Below are 23,687 nucleotides of genomic sequence, written 5' to 3' on the forward strand. Positions count from 1 at the left end.
TAGAGTAAATTGCCTTGCCTACAAATCCTTCTGCAAATTCATCCACTATCAGGCCCTAATCCCACATTCCTTATGGTGACTTTACTAACTGGTTGTAAATCCTATATAAACCTCAAAGCACCGTTCTTCTTTGGAACAGTAAACCACCGATTTGAATATGGAGCTGAAGAAGGCTCCAAAATCCACATTTTGATCTTCTCATTCAAAACCTCCAGTAGCTTAGGCAAATATACCCGAGGCATTGGAATAGGCTTTAAATTCCATGGCATATGAGGTATTGTAAAGATCACCGTAGGTGCAACTATGGTTGGATCAACAAATCCAATTTCATCTGGCTAAAATGTAAAGGCTTTCACGTGCCTTGCCAACATCTGCAAACAAGCTCTTTGTACATGCAAAATGAAGCTTTAAGTTGCATGCCATAACATTGATTTCAGGACCATGATCCAAGAGAGCTATGCAAGGCGTCTCTCTTTCTCCCACTTTAATAATAGTCTCTATTGTAGCACAAGCCCAATGCATTCATGAATAATGATTGCTTGGAATAAAATGAGCTTCTTATTCTTCATGTACTTGTTGATGGACATCCCCATTATACATAGCCTTCTCTCTATGCTTACTGTTGCCCATAAGACGAATTTCAGCCACCACAAGCTTGCTGTCTACACTCCCATTAAACCCATTTTCAACATCAGTATACTCCAAATCAGCATTACATGCATCATTATATTCCCTTTGAAGTTGTTTCTCTATCTCTTTGTCAACATGCATCAATGCTTGCAAAACTTCACCACCAAAAAATCTTTTTCGTTTCATCATATTAATGATTGCATCATGAAATTTACACTTTGCAATTCCAAGAACTTTGCCAAGGGTGATTTCCACTCTACTACCAAGTATGCGATCTTCCAAGACCTTTTTGAGCTTTGTTGCAATCTCAAGATCCGATTGTAACTTATAACCGGGTTGCTTGCCCCTTTTCTTCCCTTCTTGTTTCTTCTCTTGAGATGCATCCTCCATAACATGCTTAGGTATGGCTTTTTCAACCTCTTTCTATTGCTCCATTTTACTTCATGTTATGCATTTAGATGGGCTTGAAGAGAAAGAACTAGCAGTGTCCTCATCTCTTCTTCCACAAGAGCTTCTTGATTATGAACCTCACCCAAATAACCATAGGCTAAAAATGAATCCACTGGTGCACTCCATCCTATTCTCTCTCATATACTCTAACTTGCATCAACCAATTCAGACTTTGTTGTTTTTCCTTTTTCCATGCAATCTAATCCAAACGCAAGATTTTGCTTTAGCCATGCCTCCTTTATGAGCTTCTTTGGTCCTTTCAATTCTCAACCCATATGTGACTGCATCTATGGCAACAAATGATGTCCTTGCTGCCATCTCTTTCAACCTCTTCTGCATACCACCATTTCCAAAATCTTGCTCTATTAGAAGCCCAATTTTTATTGCATGTATTTTTTCATCTTTCCAAAAGACTAACCTTTTTACTTTCACTTCATGATAGGTTGTACAGTCTCACTTTTCATGCTATAAATTGTCACATCAAATGTATCTCCTCTTGTATCCTTCTTTGTATGATCTTTGGGCTATTTCCCGATCCTTCTCTTCTACCTTAACATCCAATTTTTTTATCTTTGCATAGAAATCACACATGCCTTTGATTAATTCATCCACAACGTCATCTTTAAGAGCTGGACCAATAGGTATAGCCGGTTGTTTTACCATAGCCATAGGTGTCTTAGCTACAATTTCAACCCCCTTTAGAGCATTGGCAAGTGTGGTGCATGTACCCTTCTTAATTTCATCCACTCTACCTTTACCAACATATGCACTACCTCAGTTACATTAGCCCGATTTAATTTCAGCCCTGTTTCAGAAGAGGCATCTTCTAAACAATCAGTTAGCTTCTCCTACGCAAGACAGGATCTACAACCTTCAAAAACAAATCAATTTTTTGACTCTCCAATGATTGTTGCTCATCGGCATCCAATTGCGTATACCAACTTTCAAATTCATGGAGCAAAGCTATAGTAGCCAACCCTTTATTGGGATTTTCAATTCAATCTATAAATGTCTTTTTAGTTACCAATCCTGCATCTTCCAAGAAAAGCTCTTCTCTTCTCAAAGCTTTCTTAAAATCTGCCCAATTATCATCTCTTCTATGTAACTCATCAATCCGATCATGCAGCAATGTATGCATGGCCAAATGAGAGAAATATTGACTCCATGCTCCATGCATACTGTGGTACCCCATGAAACAACATCTTTTCTTCATACAACCGGATGAATGCCGAAACGTTTTGACCCTTAGACTACTTCAATTCTTGACCCACTTCCTGTAATATATTCACAACTAAGGAATCAATTCTCTCTGCTTCCTACCAAGTTTTCATCTACTATTGTAACAATAGCTGCTACTCTTGTTGTTGCTACAACATAGCAATCATCTATTGTAAAGCATCACCACAACTTGAACCTACAGAATCTCCCATCTTTACACACCTGCTGCCAACTTTCACGTTGGATTCACCATTGTCGAAGTGTTTGGGGTCGAAAATGTACCATTGGGGTAAGAGACAATAGGGTAAAGGGAGATTCAGGGAGAGTAATTGATGAAAGAGAAGGGGTTCAAAGAAATAGAAGATGTAGAAGAATACTCATAGAGGTGAAGCTTGTCAATTTATTTCTGCATCCTGAGAAGATAAATCCCTTCTAGACCAAAAACCTGCATTAAATAGTAGCTTCTTCTCTACTACCCAAACTGCCAATCTAATGCTTCTGTTGGCTTTGAAAGGGGGGTAAAATACCATGACACTTGGTCAAAATTCTCCCAGATCATTCCTTCTCCCAGTTTGCAATGTTGTTTACTGCTTGCAAACTGCGATCATGCATCGCATGATTTCGCCAATCCTTCTTTTTGCATAAAATCCCCCAAAAATGGTTGAAAGCCACTTGGTTTTTTTTACATGACATCCTATTCCAGAAGTTGTCTACAACTTTTGGATATTTACAAGAAATAATATCCAAAATATCAAAAATAGGCTTAACTTGTCCAAAAATCTAGTATTTTTGAACCATCCACACTACAAACAATAACACTAAGACTAATATGGCATTGACTCTTTAGATCAATAAGAAAACCGAATGACAATACACTCTAGAGTTTTTCACATTGTGTCTACATAGTAGCACGATACTACTGCCTCCATCACATCCCTACCTTAGGGTAGATGTTAATCAAGTCTTTTTGTCTTATTCACACATCGGAATCTGAGGATCCCACTTTCACAAAGCATTGATGAAAATTCACTCACCCTTCTTATGTTTATACTCTCTCAAGGAAGACATTTGTTACATGGAGTGAAGTGGAAATTTACTCTCTCAAAGAAGACATATATTATCTTGAGTGAAGACAACGAGATCTTCAATTCATGTATCTCTTTGATGATGATTTTTAGGTTATCCCTAGATACGTAGGCCGCTTGTAAGTGTGACTCTACCTCCTTTACTTGTGTAATAGTAGTGTCTATATTGGCAAGAGACTACACTTGGATATTGAAGTCTAATCCATGTAAAAAGTATTACAAGTGGGTAGTAGGTAGAATAGGAATAGAGGTTTGCAATTTGCAAAACACCTCTTTCATTTTGTTGCCGTATGCTCAAGCATTCTCATGGGGGTCTTGATGTATCACATTCAGAATACAAAGCCAATACTAATCATCTCTCTCAAGGTCAAACTCTCTTTGAAAGGTTGCAAAGAATAAATCAATCATGGTTATGGTTTCTGGCTTCCAAGCCATGATACCACATTGTAGCTTTTTCTTTCAAAGTCGTCTTGAAAAACATCATGAGATGTCCTTTGTCTTGAATTCAACAATTGAACATTAATCTCTAGAACTCACTAATGTGAAGTTTGGCATCTTCCTCTACTAACCCAAAAAAAGATGGGTAGAGGAAAACCTAAGGCTAGCAAATCCAGTGTTCCTGTAGGTATTTCAATGGGTTACAACATCACGATGATCAACTTTTCTCTAGGGATTTGTATCGGATGGGCACACTTCCTCTTGAAGTAGTTTGACTTTTCGAAAAAAGGGGAATGCTAGAGCCTCCTCCTCCCCCCTGACAAATAGACTGGGATATTAATTAGGTCAAGAAGAACTCTCTTTCTCAAGGATATCAAACTATTACGCTTAGGAGAATATCTCCTAGTGATCTCAACTTACCATCTAACCCTTTTGGCTCTTTCTTGTTATTGAATCTCAACTTGATAATGTCTATCAGAAAATAACGAATCTATTTCAATGCTCTTTAGCATATATTGAACTACTCATCTCTATTAACCAAGATTTAAAAATTACCACTTATCAATAGCTCCTAAGCAAATACACCACCTGTCAAACCTAAAACATGCTCATCACTAGCTCTAGGGCTCTAGATAGGCTTCCTATGCTCACCAAACCGCCCTCATGGTCTCACCATCAACAACATCTAGAGGCTATGTACTACTCTAAATAAATCAGGTGTTTGTATCAATTTGTAGTCCAACAATTTTTTCCATCCCAGCTCCAACAGAGGGAGTATCCAAACATACAGATGACTAGCACCTCGATCCACATATACAAAGAGCTCCCCCCTAGTAGAGTGTGGTAGCTCCTATTGCTCTCTGATACCTCAAGAATTGGCCCCAAGATATGCATCGTCTCTAAATAAAATACAAGCATAATATAGTGCTCTCATAATATAACCGTAACAATCTAGGAGACTATATATATTTCTCAGTTAATCAGCTTTCCAAGATATCATATTATCCTACAATAAAGGGGATCTGACACCCTCACCATTGGTTGTCACCTAGACATACAATTGCAGTGTATTCAATGTTGAGATGACAAGCTCAACACATGTAGACATTGATGATGGACCGCCTGGTTAGATGGGTCCACACGTCTACACTTAGCACGTTGGTGGTCATTATGACTCTCACATGGCCACTGACTCATTACTTATTATATTCAGGTTGTTACACCTATTTACAACTGGCATAGTTATAGCGCCAGTTGACTAGTGTAGTCGGTTATGCATTGTTTGACTTAGTAGGCCACTTTTCTTTATATTTTATCTTATCTATACTTTGTGTACATTGTAAAGAGTGTGGTAGAAGAAGGAAAAAACCAGCAAGAAAACGTTTTGGCCTCCATCTCTCTTCTTGTCTCTTGAGTGAACTTCTCCTTGTGCATTCTGTGTATATTTGGTGCAGCATCTTGAGCAACTCCCCCCACCACGCGATTCTTGACATGGTATCAAAGCCGCACCACTTAGAGAGGCTGATTTCGAAGGCTAAAGTGAAGGAGAAGAAGTAAGGTTCGAGCAAGCAAGCCACAGGTAAGAAGCTCTCCCATCCTTCCACTCTCTCTCTTGGATAGTGCTTGTGGAGGCACCGAAAGCATGGCAGAGCAAAAATCTCAAATTGCAGTGAGATTTGGTGTGCGCGAAGAGCATTGTGTATTCTGTAGATATGACCTTTAGGGCTTTGTCGCAGTTATTTTGGGCATCTGAGGCCGTTTCAGGCCCTGTTTTAGAGCCGCAAGGTTGCGAGCAGTAGTTCGAGATACCCTGCAATTTCAATTGTGTCTGTCGTATACATATGCAGAGGTTACAGATTTCAGATCTGTAAGTTCAAAGGTGTTTACCAGTGAATAAACACAAGGTTTATCTGCAAACTGGTTGTAGATTGCATGTATTGTTGAGCAGACAATGAAAAAGGTTGTCTGGTGTATTGCTACGCACTACAGGTCGAGGGTTGCAGAAGATTTGCTTACTGTTTGGTATTAGTTTTGTGATAATGGCAGAGAACCTTGAAAACCTCATCATTGAGAAGCTTGATAAGAACAACTACCCTTCATGGAAGTTCCGTGTCATGAACTTCCTTATTGGAAAAGCCCTCTAGAGTTTGTTTCAGGTGAAGAAAAGGAGCCGGAGGTGAGTGATCCTCCAACTGCAGAAGAGACAAAGGCACGAAAGGAATGGAATGCAAAAGACAAAAAGGTCATGTATTGGCTATCTACAATAATTGACAATAATATGCTGGGACATATTAGAAATGCAGATAATTCACATGCAGGTTGGACCATACTTGAAAGTATGTTTCCCATAAATACAAAGACACGAAAGATTCAACTCAAGCAAGAGTTGAATACATTGAAGAAAGGGAAGATGTCTACACTGAAGGTAAGGAGCACTGCAGATGCCTTGGCAGCGATTGATGCAATCCCGATGATGATGATTTGTTGTCATCTACCTTCTGTGGACTTAACAATGAAAAGGCTTGGAAGCCTTTTGTAACTTCCGTATATGTCAGAAAGCCATTTCCAGATTTCGATGAGTTGGTCTCCCTTATGATCACTGAAGAGATCAACATGCAAAGTGAGACATCTGAAAGAAGTGGTGAACAGGTCCAAGCTTTCTACTCCAGTTCAGGAAGGAGACATGGCAAGTTCTCTTCAAGAGGCCGTGGTACAGGACGTGTAGTGACAACAAGCAAAGCAGATTGAATCAGCAATTTGGCAATATGTAGGTTTCAGGAGGTCGTGGTAACTTTAGAGGCAAGGGGAGCTTTAGAGGAAGAGGTGGATGGCAAAACAGAGGTTCTAACAACTCTGGTATTGTGTGTCACTATTGTGGCAAAACAGGTCATATTGCAGCCCAATGTTATGCTAAGAAAGATGATATTCGCAGTGGTAAGTTGCAGCAATGAAACTATGCATCGTCTTCACCAGAATGAAGACAAAAATGAACGTCTGTTTGTTATGCAACATATGCTGCATGCTGTTACAAAAAAGGGAACACATGATGATGTTTGGTATGTTAATTCAGGTGCATCTAATCATATGACTAGCCATGTAGAATGGTTTGTAGAGATGCAGGATTTGCAAAATGCAGGTTATGTGCAGATGGGTGATGATTCATGCCATCCAATTTCACACATTGGAAAAGTTCCATTGTCCTTGCATGATGGTAAGACAAAGAGTCTTTCATATGTATTACATGTGTCATCTATTACAAAGAACATGATGGTAAGACAAAGAGTCAAATGGTAGAGCAAGGGCTGCAAGTCAGATTTAATGCAAAGGGTTGCTTTGTAGAAGACTTCAATGACAAGTGCAGGTTGGTTGCAAAGGGAAGTAGAGTTGGACGTATGTTTACTCTGGATGCTGGAATTCCTACTATGAATGCTGCTATGTATGCTAAAGGAAAATGAGTTGTTGCAGATATTAAAATTTGGCACAAATGTATTGGACATGCAAATGTACAAAGATTGAAATTAATGCAGTCGAAAGGGTTGGTTACAGGTTTTCCTACATTTAGAATTGCAGAATTTCATAAGGTATGCGAAGCATGTCAGTTTGGTAAGCACACAAGACAACCCTTTTCACACGACAGAGATGTAAGCAGAAATATCCTTGATGTTGTGCATATAGATATTTGGGGGCCTACACAAAATGCATCTCTTGGAGGCAGTTCATACTTTGTCACATTCATTGATGATTGTTCTTGAAAGCCGTAGGTATATTTTATGAAGGAAAAGAGTGAAGCGTTTGAGCACTTTAGAACTTTCAAGACTGCAGTTGAAAGAGAAACAGGCTTGAAAGTAAAGTGCTTGAGGTCAGATGGAGGGGGAGAGTACCTCTCAAATGAGTTTAGTGATTTTTTGAGGTCTCATGGGATAAAGAGACAGTTCACATGCAGGTATACCCCACAGCAAAATGGGGTTGCATAAAGAAAAAACAGGCATATTGCAGAAGTTGCACGTGCCTTGATGGCTAAAAAAGAATATGCCTAAGCATTTTTTGTCTGAGGCTGTTCATACTATTATTTATATTATGAACAGAACTCCCACAACTACAATTCATGGGATGACTCCTGAAGAATGCTTTACTGGCAAGAAGCCTGATGTATCGCACTTGAAGGTATTTGAATGTGTTGCATATGTTCATGTACCAGATGAGCTACAGAAGAAGCTTGATCCAAAGGTAGAAAAATGTGTCTTTATTGAATACTCTTTAGAGCAGAAAGGGTATCGTTGTTATAACCCTGTCACATGTAAGTTCAGAGTGAGCAGGGGTGTCATCTTTGATGAAATGAGCAGTTGGTATGCATCTAGTGGTGATACATTGAATGATGATGATGATCATGACACTCTTGTGCAGGCTGAAAAGCAAGAATCACAGACTCTTAGTGGACCAGAGACATCATCTAGTAGTCCATGGTCTGGGAGACTAAGGAGTAGCTCTACATCTTCATGTGCATCTAGTAGCACTACAGGTAAAGACAAAGGAAAGAATAAAGTGTCAGATGGCATTGATGCAGTTCTTGATGGAGACTCCAGTGGCTCAGAGAGCTTGGATGATGAGCTTGGTATTCCTTCTGTCAGGACACCAGGTGTACAGAGAGCTCATAGTAATGTAAAGGCTCCATTGAGTGATCCAGTGGTACGCAGATCTAGCAGGGTCAGATACCCTATTAAAATATTTGGTTTTGAAAGTTATGCAGCTCACCATTATGCTTATATGGTGAAACTAGTTAAGGATGTTGAGCCCACTTGTTTTGAGGATGTTGTTGGTCATACTCATTGGGATGTAGCAATGGATGAGGAGATGACTACATTAGAGGCCAATAAGACTTGGGATCTAGTATCATTGCCGAAGGGAAAGAAAGTTATTGGATGTAAGTGGGTTTATAAGATTAAGCACAATGTAGATGGTTCTATTAGTAGGTACAAAGCTAGGCTGGTTGCAAAAGGCTATGCCCAGACATATGGCATCAATTATGAAGAAACCTTCAGTCTAGTTGCTAGGATGGCAATTATCAAATGTGTGATTTCTTTGGCAGCAGCCAAAGGTTGGAGGTTGCAACAAATGGATATGAAGAATGCCTTCTTGCATGGTGATTTGCAAGAAGAAGTATATATGGATCAACCAGCAGGTTATGAAGATTTAGAGCATCCCATATATGTGTGCAGGTTGAAGAATGCGCTCTATGGGCTCAAGCAAGCACCTAGAGCATGGTCTAACAAGATCAGAGAGTGTCTTATCAATATTGGTTTTTATGTTTGTGATACTGATCACTCACTTTATGTGAGAAAGGGAGATGCAGGTTTGGTCATCATAGTCATCTATGTGGATGACTTGATTATTATAGGTGATAGTGATAGTGGGATTGCTGAAGTCAAGGATTTTTTGAAGAAGAAGTTTGAGATGAAGGATTTAGGTGAGCTAAGGTACTTCCTTGGCATTGAGGTGATCAGATGTGATGATGATATATGGCTGTCCCAAAGACAGTATGGCTTGGATATGTTGTCCAAGTATGGTATGACAGCATGCAAACCACTTTCCGTCCCGGTGGAGCAGAATGTAAAGTTGAGTGCTAATGTTGGGGATGAGATAGAAGACCCTACTATGTTTAGGAGGATAGTGGGGAGTTTGATCTACATGACCATTACAAGGCCAGACTTGAGCTACGCTATTGGTCTTGTGAGTCAGTTTATGCAAGTACCTAGAAAGCCACATTTGGATGCAGTCAGACGCATATTGAGATATATGAAGTCCACATTACATTATGAACTTTTCTATAAGGCAGGTACAAATGTAGAGGTGTTTGGATACACAGATGTAGATTGGGCTGGTAGTATGTCTGATAGAAGATCTACCACTGGATACATGTTCTCTCTTGGTAGTGCAGTAGTTACTTGGAGCAGTAAAAAGCAACCTACAGTTACTTTGTCGTGTATAGAGGCTAAGTATAGAGGTGTTGTTGTTGTAGCATGTGAGGTAGTATGGCTATAAAATTTATTGGCTGATTTAGATGTGCAGGTGGAAGGTCTAGGTGTCATTTATTGTGACAACATGAGTAGTATACAAATGGCTAGGAACCCTGTGTTCCATTCCAGGACAAAACATATTGAGGTACACTGCCACTTTGTGAGAGAGAAGATACTAGCATGTGAGATTGACTTGGTGTATGTTAGCACACAAGATCAGATAGCTAACATCTTCATGAAGGCATTGGGTACAGAGAAGCTTCAAAAGTTTTGAGGCTTACTTGGAGTTGAAGAGATGCAGTTGAGCTTGAGGGGGAGTGTTGAGATGACAAGCTCAACACATGTGGACATTGATGATGGACCACCTGGTTAGATGGGTCCACACGTCTACACTTAGCACGTTGGTGGTCATTATGACTCTCACATGGCCACTGACTCATTACTTATTATATTCAAGTTGTTACACCTATTTACAGCTGGCATAGTTATAGCATCAGTTGACTAGTGTAGACGGTTATGTATTGTTTGACTTAGTAGACCACTTTTATTCATGTTGTATCTTATCTATACTTTGTGTACATTGTAAAGAGTGAGCTTCTCCTTGTGCATTCTATGTGTGTTCGGTGCAGCATCTTGAGCAAGTCTCCCCACCACACGATTCTTGACATTCAAAAATTTATCTTTTGATACCATATTTACATTGCATATGCAAAGTGTATGTCACTCTGTGCTCAAACAACTTAACTAAAAACTAGCCAACATGAAGTGCACAAACAATCTTTTCATGATTTCTTTCTACTAGCATCATGCTGCATTGCTAAAGAACAGCACCAAGCTAACCCATGCTATTGAACCCCTTAACACTTATATAAACCATGGTTTATATGCTAAGATATATAAAGAAATCAAATATGTGATCAAATATATTTCCATTTCAATCACACATCCCCTACCATTTATGTTTTTCTTGCTTATACAAATGTAGGGAGATTTCTGATAATTTTTTAGAATCTCTAAACATGAAATTTAACATATAAATGGAGATAAACTAATGCAAATCCTCATGCTTTACCTTCAATACATAATCACAAACATTCTCTTAATGTTTTGTACTTTTAACATGCAAAAACTCATTTTTTCTTAATTTTTTCCCTTCATTTGACTATTTTCTGTTGTTGCAATAGTTGGTGGCATTGGAGACCTTTTGCCACATAATTGAGGCAACATAGGGTGGTCTCTAGAAAGAAATCCAATAGAATGATGAGTTTGTGAGTGAGGGGGTAGCCAACATGGCTAGGGTAAGTGGTGTTGGGTTAGCAGTCATAGTGCTAGTATCGATGGAGTGGCTGGTGATTTGTGCTTCTTCCTCTTTAGGGTGCTTCTAAGTTGGGATAGTCTACTCGAGCAAAGAAATGTAGGACTTCAAGTCCATCTTACTATGGTTAGACTTGGATGGACTTGCTTCTGATATGGTATGGGTAGGTTGTGCTGATAGTCCCTTGGTTGGCAAATGCCTTGATTTTTTTATTTTTCTAATTTTTATGACTTATGTGGAGTGTGATCTATCAATGTACTCATTCTCATGCCATGTGAATATCATTTAATCTCCAAAACCCAAGAATAACACCGTTTTCTATTAAATCTCATGTTTCAAGTTTTATGGTTTTATTATTTTTAGTCTATGTAAAGAAAAATGAATAAATTTTTGAAGTTTCAAATGTCAACAAACATATTTCAACCATTTCCAATCATCTTCCATCACATACATGTAAGATTCATCATAAAAACTAAATAAAAGTCACTTACTCTAAGTTTTGTATATGCATTCCTCATATTTTGGAAAAGTAGAGCTGCTACCACTATTTTCCAACTACCACCACTTACATTCTTTAGGGAACAGTGTGCAAAGATAAGCCTATCACACAATCCAAAAATGAGACATCAAGGAGTGTCGGTAAGGGAATTGACTTTGTTAAAGTACAACTCAAAACAAAAATTTTCAATGTTTGACAAACTCAACACAACCAACACACTAGCACAAATGTGCAATTATGCCTCTGAAGCCTTAATTTCTACTAAAATACATTCTTCATAGAGGATCTAACACCTTGATCACTTTGAACAACATTCAATATGTGAACTAGAAAAAATAATTACATAAACTCATCATACATCTTTGGAGTTTGTTACACAACTATGATCCTTTAGTATCCGGGCTTTTGATAATTTTGATCAACTCAACAAGCCTCCACACACCCTCAACTTTCCTCACACAAGATACAAATTTGGCAATCAAGGCAAGGGCCCCTAATACTTCTCTCTCCCCCCTTTATATAGGTTTTTGTCCTCTCAAAATACCAATGTTTAAAGCTTTCCATTAAGCTTTTCCACGCTTTTAATGTTTCAAAATCTTGAAAAGCTATAAAAGCTTTTTTTAAAATGTTTCTTGTTTTCCTTCATGTTTTGTCAAAAATACAAGCACCGTCTGCAAAACAAAAAGGTAGTTGCATATGGGCTAGCGCCTACTCTCACCTCTGCATTGAAAGAAGACAACTCTACTTTCTTTCCTTCCAATCTCACATCTGAGAAGCAGATGTTATTTTGCAAGTTATCCATCAATGAGTGTGTTGCGATGTTAGCATAGGATTCATCTTCAACAACCTGATCAGCCACAGCTTTGTTAGGATCAGCAACTTTCTCTTCTAGAATAGCGTCCAATGTAGAGCACCTTGTATTCTTCCTCTGCACTATCAAATGTACTGTCTGAGTTAAAACTATTGGAAGACTAGAGCTCCCTCTAGCCACACATACTTCCATGGAAGGGCTCACCATAGAAAACTCTCTTCTATCTTTCAAAAAGCAACAATCTTGTGATCCTATGCCACAAGTGCAATCCATATTCTACCCTGCTTCATTACTTAAGGGCGATGTCCCCATTGAGTTGTGTGCCTTGACCAGCAAGTGATGGTCCTTCCATCAATTTGTATGAGAGAGCATACCAGAAAGTATAAGCTCATCTTTGTCATACACTTCAAATGCAAGATCTCCCATGGTCCTTAAATTTTTTGTATTTATGTATGTCATTTTTATCGAACCAGAATCGACTCCATCCCTACGAAGGGAAAAACAAGCTCTCTCAAGAGAAGAGATTCTACCACCATTCACCTCAAGTTCAGTGTAAATCTCCCGCTTTGTTAACCCCAATACAAGACGAGAAAAACAAGCTCTCTTAAGAGAAGAGATTCTACCACCATTCACCTCAAGTTTAGTATTAATCTCCCTCTTTGTTAACCCCAATACAAGACAGGAAAAAAATGCAAAAATAAGGAATAATGTGAGAAAGGGCAACCCAGAAAATGAATAAGAGAGGAAGGGCCAAAAGCGCAAAAGGTCAAGTCGAAGGCAAAGGTGCATTTTAAAATACAAAGGCATCACCAAAATTTGTAAAAGATCATCAAGCTCCCTCCTGTGCAAATTGTAAAGTCTAGATGGGCATAGGTAAAGGGATAAGGTAACTAGAAGGGAAGAGGGAAAGAGGACCTTGGCAAGATGCCCAGTCATGTAAAAAAGGGGATGGGTGCCCAAGGGATTTAGGACTTGTATATAACTCAAAAAGTAAATGAGAAGCTCATTCTTTGGTGTGTGGCTAAAGTAATCTCTTCTTCTTCTCTCCTTCTTACTTGCTTGTGTGTGCTTGAGAGAGGGAGTGTGAGAGTGTGAGGGAGAGAGTGTGTGAGGGTGAGCGACAATGGTGGAGAAGCTCTCCATCATCTCCTCTCTTTGTCTTCTCTTCTCTTCTCCTATCTCGCGAATGACTATGGAGGATGGAGCTCAAAGGAGGAAGTTTGAGGTTCCTTGAGCTCACATCTTAAATCGTGGAGCTACCAGTTTACTTGAGGGAGGAGGCTACTCATTCAGGCATCAAGGTAAGCTCACTACAACCCGGTAGGGTCAAAGGCACATTGGCTAGGTGAGAGATAGCCATTTGTGCTCACTTGAAATGCTTGAAGCAATAAGTGGTCCGTGGGTCTTGCAGGTCGAGCGTGAGATCCCACTTAATTTTGGTCTCGTTGCTGGGACAAAGGAATTCAAGCTTGACCACTTATGCGCTTCAAATCAAATGTAAAATTAGGGTTTCAACCCAAATCAATGCTTGATATAGGTAGGAGATTTGGGGTTTTAATCTTCAAAACAAGTAAGTATTTTGGGTTTTTGATGAGTAGTCAAGTAGGATAAATCATTTTAGTATTTGGGTTTTGATTTTTATTGCATTTAGAGTAGGATAGAATTACGAAATCGAAGCGAATCGTTTTAGGGTTTATGCCATGAACAAGCTCAAAACAAGGCAAAAACAAGGAAAATAAGATTGTAATCCATTGACAAGGCATAAACCCTAATGGGGTAGCACTAGGGCATTAGAACAAAGGTTTAAGACCTAAGGAAGGGGGTTGAAGGCTATGGGAGCTTTCACTCAACCACCAAGACCCACGGACTGCTTATTGTTTCAAGCGTTCCAAGCAAGCTCGAATGGCTATCTCTCACCTAGCCGACGCGCCGTCGATCCTACGAGTGTAGTGGGCTTACCTTTATGCTTGATCGAGTACCCTCCTCTCCCTTGCACTCCGGTAGCTCCATGATTCTTGATGCTAGCTCAAGCATCCTCAATCCCCCTCCATCTCCAAGCTCCATCCTCCATAGCCGCGCGCGCAAGAGAAGAGAAGAGAAGAGAAGAGAATAAGAGAAGAGGAGATGGTGAAGAGCTTCACCCTCTTGATCCCTCACTCTCACACACACTTACTCCCTCACATTCTCACACTCCCTCTCTCAAGAGCACACACAAGCAAGAAGGAGAGAAGAAGAGAGGAAGAAGAAGACTCTTTTTGCCACACCCCAAAGAATGAGCTTCTCATTCACTTTTCAACTTTATATACAAAGCCCTAAATCCTTCTTGGGCAGTCATCCCCTTTTCCCTCTTTTACATGGCTGGCCGTAGCCTAGGCCCTTTTTCCCATTTCCCACCATTCTAATTTATCCTATTCCCAGCTAATGCATACACTTTGCACAGGAGCAAGCCTGGCACTCTTTTACAAAGATTCGGGGACGCTTCTGCATTTTAATTCTTTTGTTGCCTCGGGCCAACACTGAAGCTTTCTGAGGGTCATGCTCGAACATTTGAATTTTTCAGGGACTGGCTCCCGGTCAAGGCACCTTTTTCTGCTTTTATCCTGTGCCTTTTTTGCTATTTCTATTTTTTTCCATTTTTCGCTCCTCTGTGTTGCGGGGACACGGTAACATTACCCCCCTCCTAGCCAAGTGCTAGTCCCATGGCACTGCGGTGGGACATAGTGGCTAGTTAGGTTGGCTGCTAGGCGGAACAGGTAGGTGGGTGGTTGGGGGAATGATAGGTGATGGGGGTTGGGGACGATGACCAGGAAAGATTCCGGCGTGCTTTAGGCTCCATGAAGATACTCGGCATCTTTCACACTGTTGTGGCGCCCCTTATGTAGCAGGTCGTCTTTTGAGTATCAGAAACGCTTAAAGCAATAAGCAATCCCTTAGGAGGATGGTATTGGAGGGATTCATTCTGGAGAAACCCCCCGAATGTTGTTTGTCTTGAAAACCCGTGGCTTTGATTGAAGATCCTTCTTTGAGTTGAAGGTCTTCAAGCTTGTGGAATCAATAAGCAATCCGTGGATCTTGAGGCATTGGGCATGGATCTTTGGGCGATGAGGTTCCAAGATCTATGCCAATGCCAATTCCACCTTGACTTGGTTTGATCATGGTGGCCATCAACAGCAAGCAGATGGCTGGATGCCAGCACATGAAAAGAAGTTTGGGTCATTAAAGGGTATCGTGGTTGATCCTCTTCCGTGGGTAGCCATTGCTTGAAAGTCGAACATAACCTGCAAGAAAAGTTGTGCACTCCCTAAGGGGTGTGTCTGCTCGTCGTGTAGTGTGTGGTGCTCGTGGCAATGGAACTGGGAGATGGGTCTAACCTTGGGTAAGCCCTTGGTAATGACCCACACTTGAGGACCTAGTTCGTGCTTCGTTGGAGGTGCGGTGCGAGTCTTAGGGTGACAGGTCTGAAAGTCCTGCCCTTGATGTGCCCTAAGCGTGAAGTGGGGAAGGGGGCTAGGGAGAACCCTAGGTGCAATTACTGTGGTGCTTCTTTTGTTGGTTTCTTTTTTTTGAAATGATACATAGGCCTAATTGTCTTGATCAAAATGAGGAGGAGAAGGGGGTCGGATACACTTGCTCAAAAACTGGTGACTTTGCATGTAATCTTTCAGATTCATGTGTACATGAAGGGAGGTGGTGGAGAGGAAGGGGTGGTTGCATTTAGTGAATTGGATGTCGTTCATGTCTTCTAGGAGGGCTAGGCAAAAATAGGGAAGGGCACTAGCCCTCATCATGAGACGAGCCATGGCGCAGTTATCTATAGCGTTAGGGTCAAAGAATAGGGGAGGCAGGCCACGCTCTTATGGAGCCGGGTCCTACTTAAGAAGTAGCCTAAGTAACCTAAGATAATTACAAGTGGTTATAAAAGTGGGGTCAAGACATGAGGAAAAGTCCGCAAGGAAGCACATCATAGACTTGTCTAGGCTTTCTGTGGTAAAAAGAAGGACGTGCTCAAAGGATACTACAGTGGAGTTATAAATAATGGGAAAGTCATACCGCCCGTGGAGGGTGGCATCAAAATCTACCCCTACCCTTCGAGAGTACGCTATGTAGGTAGGGTCATTCTGCTCGAATGGCAGGGTATTACAAAATGCCATCCAGGCAAGCATGCTTATGTCGCATATTCACCTCCTCCACAGGGGTTGGCTCTTGTAGTTTTGTACAGTGTGGGGGATTTCAAAAACCTTATCTTGCCAGTAGTCGGCCGCTTCTGTGCCCCAAGAGGTTGGGGTCTTTTCCCGCTCTTCCAGCTATTTTTTTCCCAACTGACCACCGACCACAATTACCTTGTCCATCACTTTGAGTGGCAGGACCCTCTGTAGACTGTTGGGTAGGAGGAAACTGAAGGGGAATGGATCCTTTCCTAGTTCCTGTACCTCCCACACCACCAGTTCTACGTGGAATCCTACGGAAAGATCATATGGGCACGGAGGGAGAGGTGCGGATGGTAGCACGACTGGCTTGGCTCTCAGTTTTTGTCTGGCCTCCTCCACCAGCTTTTTGCATTTTTCTTTAGAGACGGCTTTTCTTTCTACAGCAGTTGGGTCCCCTTGTGGTGGCTCTTGGGCCTACGACGAGGGGGGTTGTGGAACTACGTCTTCCCTAAATTGATTCACATTGATTTCCAGCTCTGCTTCTTCCCCCTACCATTCTGCGTGTGCTGCTTCTTTCTCGAATCCTTGGGCGTCTATCTCCTGGGGGGTTAGGCCGGCCAGCATTAGGTATTTTCGTTGTTCATCCAAACTCAGCCTAACCTCCGCAGGTAATGGTGGCATCTGCAGTCCAGCATGTAGGGCTCTTCTTGCCATGCTGAGCTTTCTTTGCATTGCCCCCAGTGGCTCTCCTTGCACTGCGTGCATGGCTTCCAGGATGGTGTCGAGGAAGGCCTTCTGTTGAGTGCTGAAGGCCACTTGGGCTACCTCCGCCTTGCTCTCCGTGATGATTTTCTCCTTTTCTGTCAGAGCAAGGCACCGCGCCAGTGTCTTCACCCTCTTTTCGTTGTGCGCAGCCCACTCCTCTGCCCTTTTGTTCATTACTTCCAAGCCCTCTCCCTGTCTTAAGGTTAGCATCATGAGTTTCTGCTCATAATCCTCTAGTTCCCTGACTAGCCTCTCTTGTTCTCCTCTTTCAGAAGTCAGCTGATCTGTCAGGCGCTTGAGTTCCTCTTGCTGCTCCTCCATGCCTCCTTTTCTTTCTTCGTCCTTGGCATTCAGCTCCGCCATGAGTGTATCAATCTGAGCAGATTGCATAGCAAGCTCCTCCTACTGCACTATTAGGAGCTTGTGCTCTCTTTGCATGTTTACTAACTCTTGAGTCTCATTTTTTAGCAACTGCCTCTAGTGTTCCTCCCTCTCATCCCTAGCCTTCAGTTCTTGTCTCAGATCTGCAATCTCCCGCTGCTGCAAGGCCATCATTCTTATCTTATCCAGCTGAAAGGTGGCCACTGATTCCTTCTCGGCTGCCAACTCAGCCACGGCTATCTTGCGTTCCTCCTTCGTTTTCTCCAATTGGGAGAGCAGCTCGGTGATGTATTCATCGTAATTAGCCGATGGCGTCATCGTTGTGTGAATGGGCGAGGTTGAGGCTTCAACTTTTTGCTTTTTGGGCTCTTGCCTGGACTCCGCATCTGTGGCTAGCCTCTTCTGTCCTGTGGCCGTAGTCTCCATGCTCTGCCCTTGGCCCATCTCCTTGTTGATGAAATATTGCATCCACGCCACGAAGTTTGACACATCTGCACTAGTCAAGATGCTGGGGGTGATGGTGGTGAGTTCCGCGGAAGGCACCAGGAGGGTAGGGATCGGATGGAGCGAGGCCTTGCCCTTGCCTTCAGGGACTGGAGGTGGCACAAACTTTGGCACCTGTGTGCTAGACCCTGGCCCCTCTTCTCTGCACAGGCTCAGGTTCCTTAGTTCATCTGCTCGGCACTGTTGTTCAATGGACCGGTGGGTGGCCTCCGCCAGGTCCTCTTCCTCCTTTCTTCGTAGCTCCTCCTCTTCCTCATCCGCTTTTCTCTTCCTTTCCTCCTCCCTTTTTTCTTCTCCTCCTTTTTTTCTTTCTCTTCTTTTTCCCTCCTTTTCTCCTCTTCTGCTTCTTGTTTTGACACCTCCTTTACTTTCTGTAACTCCTCTTTTTCCCTCTCCTCCTCCTGTCTCTTTGTTCTCTCTCTCTCCTTTGCTTCTTTCAGGGATTCCTTCTTCGCCCTTTCCAAGTCTTCCCTTTCCTTCTTCCTGCCTTCGTCATTATTCTTCTTCCTCTGCGTCGCCTTCTTCTTCATTGTCCTGATTGTCTTTTTGCTAGTCTATCCCTCCCCTTCTTCTTCTGTTTCCGTTCTATCGGTGGACCTGTCTTTGTCCTGGCGAGGAGGCGACCTCTCCGGCATTTCTCCTTCTCTCTCCTTTGCCTCCTATGCTTCCTTCACTGCCTCTTGGATGAGTGTAGTCAAGACTTCTCCGTACCCGATGAAGGAGGCCTTGGAGGAGGCTTTCTTCCTTTCCGTAACTTTAGAAGCCAGAGATTCTCCTCCTGTTGGTGCACTTCCTAGGGCTAGCGCTTTGGCCGCTTGATCAATCATTTTCTACACGTACCCATTCCAATCTACTTCATCTAAGGTGTGGGCTGCTACATTCTCTAGCATTGGCATGCTAATTCGATGCATTAAGGAATTGTAACATTGGCTGGAGAAGAGCACGTACACCAACTTGGCCTACAACCTGGCTTCTGTGTCAGGGATGTCCTGGATGCTTATGCCGTCATTCGTGAGCACCTCTTCCTTCTTCATTTTCAGCAAGGCATAAACATCCCTTTTTTTTCTCCTTTCTATCCTTGGTACCAATCCCAAAGCCTTCTCCACCAAGGCTGGATCCAACCAGACTTGCACCTGCTTTGCACCCCCTCCTCGGCCCACTGTTACAATGCCACCTTCTTGGTCCGGATTGTATGTTCTGAGGAATTCTACACATTTTAGGTGATCCGGCTCCTACGAGAATTTTTCAATATACTTTGTAAGGTTGCATTGTTCCACTACCCTCTTGGCTGCTTCCTCCTTGGACACCATGACTTCGATGTTGTGGATGGTTCGGAACTTAAGCTGGCCGAAGGCGTGGTTCTCTAGATGGATGCGATACTGCTCCCTTTCCTCGTCTGTGAATGGGAGTCAATGGGCACGATCTTGCTGTGACATTTTCTACTCCTGCCATAATTCGTAACTTTCTTTAGCATTTTCCACATATCACTTTGCTGTTTATGTGAGAATAAAAACTCTTGAATGAATTTCTTAAGAAGCCATTTTTTTCATACTATATGCTTATGCTTTTCACTACCTTTACTTTATTATACCCCCTTTTTATTCATTTCCTATCTGATTCCTTTCACCTTCACCACATACCCACATACCCCCTCCCCTTCTGGCTTAAAAAAGAATCCTTCCTAGGATTCGGGGTTAAAAGGTGAGGGGCTTTGGGCCTGTTGGGGTAGGAGTTACGTGTGAAGAAGCCACGTGTAGAATTTTGGATTGTATTCCAGTTGAGCATGACAATCAAGAGCAGATGGTTGGATGGAGACTTGGGAGATGTAGGTCAAGACATCATGAAAGAGATCTCCAGTATTAAGGTGGTTGGCAATATGTAATTCCTCTCCTGTGAGGAATTGGTCAATGTAGGGGTGAGCGAGCACATGGTCGTCTAAATGCTGGTTACGGGTGATGGCCAAAACCCTAAATGAGATAGGTGCCACATAAGTAGGGTCATATTCGATGGTTTTAACTGCCCTGTGTTGTTTAGCATTGGTCATTATCCGACAACCTTTTTTCTCCCATTGGATTCTCGGAGCAAACCATTGCTACAAGAACATGTAAAAATATTACACGGCGCAGCGAATAGAATCTGAGAAAGAGGTAGAGAGTACACAACATATAAGAGGAGAATCAGTAAATTCTTTAACTCCAAACAATTGATACAAAAATGGCTCTGTCCACCCGTGTGCTTCCACTGTGTGAAGCTTAGATGGTGATCTAGATAGAAGATAGGTGAAGAGCTTAAGGCTAGCTGGAACAACAACTCTGACTCGGTGAAAGACGAGTGATCGATGGCTGTGAAGGGGTTTAGCTTTTATAGCATGCGAAGGTGGTGAGATTGGCCTGACTGACCTACCATATAAGCCTCCACTAGTCGGCCAGGGAATATTCCCTTTACCATCGGGCCAGGGGCGCTTCCCTTGAACCCCCACCAGGGGGGCCATTGGCCCTCCTGGGACCCCCCAGCCAGGGGCAGCTTCCGTGGCCCTCGAACCCCACAATAGGGGCCCCTTTTAACTCCCTTACCCCGCAACTCGATGCAATGTGCCTCGAGTTGCTACCAGCTTAACCACTCCATCTAACCCAAAGATTAGACCCACAACGGTTACCTTTTTGCCATCTGGTCATATAGACCTCATCTGACATACAAGTCAAGACTCAACCAATGTCTGGGCTCACATTTGGCTTCTCCTCATAATGGGGGCCCCGCTAAAGTGTCCTCCAGTGATTCCGCCATGTGCTTCTTTCAATGCATCGTGCATCTCGTGCTCACATACGCATCTGCGCAATAAACCGTCTTGTTCCAACTTGTAGAGTTGACCGGCTATTAGTTGGTATGGCTAAATTTTCAAGACAAGTCTTCTCAGCCTGGCCTTCTCAATGGGTCGCTTAGGTAGTCTGCTCTCTAGCACTTGTACTATGTCATCGGCCCAATACGGCATTAGATCAGCTTTGAACAATTCTCTCTTGCTAGACAGGTTAAAGAGATGAGCATCCGGTAAATCGTCAGGTATGCCTTGTCCAACGACTTCTCCTGTGGGTATGCGGGACATGTAGTCAGCCATGTAATGCTGCTTTCCTTTACGTACAACCACAGAGAAGTCAAACTCCAGTAGAAGGAGTAACCATCTAGCTATGTGTCCCGTAGCGTAAGGCTTGTTCACAAGATACAGCAAGGCTTGATGGTCAACAAAGAAGACAAAGGGAGTGGCCAATAGGTAATGCCTAAATTTCTTTACCGCAAATACCATGGCCAACCCCTCCCTTTCTGTCATGGAATAGTTCGCCTCGGTCTCTATGAGCTGCCTGCTGGCAAAACTAACCGGGTAATCTAAGTTATGTTCACTAGGTTGGCATAGCACGGCTCCAATAGCGAACTTAGAGACATCTATGTGTACATGAAATGTTATGTTCCAGACTGGGGCTCGTAAGATTGGTGCAGTCGTAAGGGCCTTTTTCAACTCCTCATATGCACGCTGGCATTCCTCAGTCCACTCGAACACTATCAACAACTTGTACAATGTTCTAGCAATTAGTGCATAATTTAGTACAAAGTGTCGATAATATCCAGTGTGTCCTAAGAAGCACTGAACTCCCTTGTATTTATCGGGTGGCGGTAAGTCAACAATGACTTTGACTTTAGAAAAGTCAGTGGCAATGCCGTTCCTTGACACTACATGCCCTAAGATGCATCTGTGTTTCACCCAGAACTAGCATTTTAACATTTTAAGGGATTCAACGAGAGGTGGTACAACCTACACCTTTCAAAGACGGCTCTCAATTTCTCTAAGTGTTCGGCCCAACTAGAGTGTAAGCATAAGTCGTCTATAAACACTTCCAGTTCGCGCCTAAGCATGTCCTTAAAGTTGGTGCACATTAGGCGTTGAAAAGTTGCAGGTGCGTTCATTAGCCCAAAAGGCATGACAATGTAGGCGAATACACCCCACTCTGTGGCAAAGGCAATCTTTTGCCTATCGTCGGGGTGCACTTGCACTTAATTATAGCCCGAGAAACCATCCAGAAAACTGTAGGCTTCTTTACCTGGTACCCTCTCAAGCATGTGCTCGGTGTAAGGTAAATGATAGTTATCCCTCTTCATAGCGGCATTCACTTTCTTGTAGTTCATGCACACTCGGATTTTTCCATTTTTCTTCATGACAATCGCGATAGGTGATACCCAGTCCGTGTGCTTGATCTCATATCTGAATCCTGCCCTCATGAGTTTATCAATCTCCTCTTTTAATGCATGGGCGTGTTTGGGATTCATGGGGTAAGGTCGTTGTTTTGTTGGCACTACATCAGGGACCATTGGGAGTCACAACCCTAGGGTTGACTCCCTTAAGTTCATCCAATGTCCAGGCAAATACGTCAATGTACTCTTGCAAGAGTGCAACAAGTTTGGTCTCCTCATCCTCCGTCAAGTCATCTGCAATGAATACAGGTCTTGGCTTTTCACCTTCCCTAGCCAAGTTAACTTCCTTGACTTTGGCGGGTCCCTCGATCAGTTCACTAGTTTGGCCTTGTCTTTTGGCACCTAGCAGAATCACCACTCTGTCACCCTTTTTAAATTTTGTAAACCGTTTGGGTAGATCCTGCGGTTTCTTTTGCCTTTCTGCTTCTGAGTCCTTTGCTTGCTTCCTAGTCTCCTCTTTTAGCCTCATGTGCCTCAAGTGGACTGGCAAGTCTCCCTTGGTGCGTTTGACTTTAGAAGGTTGTGGTATCTCGGGATCATTCTCAGTGCTGACTTCCGACTCTGAGTTAAACTCGCATCCCTCACTTGAGGAAGGTGTTTCCCGAGGGGGTCGTAGTTCAGTAGAGCATCCGTCTTGAGCACTGGGATTACCCATGGTCTTGCCACTCCGGCTTGCTCGTAATCCACGGTTCCTATGCATTCTAGCCAGGATCTGTCACACTCCATTCGCATGACTCCTTTTTTGTTCTGACTGGTCCTTCCTCTCCTAGGCCTCGATTCTACCCTGATTTGTTCTATCGCTTTTCCTTCCGTGTCATACTCTATTGTATCTATCTCTTCTTCACTCTCCTCTCTCATAGAGCAATAGTCCTCATACTCCTCATCATCAAAGTCCTGTCCTTCTGACTGCTCATCATCACCTAAGCTTTCCCCTCCAGTCTCCATGTCATCAGTAAACTGAAGCCCAGTTATATAACAAATTCAAGTCATGGACCTTGGTCCATTTCCATTCTGGCTTAGCTAATAGATCACGTAGAGGTTTTAAGTTAGCAGCCAGGTTGCCTCTTAGTTTATTGGTCAGATACTCTACGATTTCCTGAAGCTCTAGTTTGTTGCTGGGGATATGGAATGAGGCTGGTTTGCCTGGGTTGAGTGAGCTTCCTACCATCATGCAGAGTGGCACAATTGGC

At 42.6% G+C, this 23,687-nt stretch overlaps 1 pseudogene; it reads right to left on the bottom strand.

Moving 5' to 3' along the window:
- LOC148018709 (uncharacterized protein At1g01500-like) overlaps positions 1 to 17,736 on the bottom strand; it is a 30,135-nt pseudogene extending 12,399 nt beyond the window's left edge.
- Positions 17,737 to 23,687: the final 5,951 nt, after the last annotated feature.

This window comes from Lygodium microphyllum, chromosome 20 (genome assembly GCF_053477565.2).
Source record: "Lygodium microphyllum isolate KBCC chromosome 20, Lygodium_microphyllum_v1.1.10, whole genome shotgun sequence".
In the NCBI taxonomy this organism is placed as follows: Eukaryota; Viridiplantae; Streptophyta; class Polypodiopsida; order Schizaeales; family Lygodiaceae; genus Lygodium; species Lygodium microphyllum.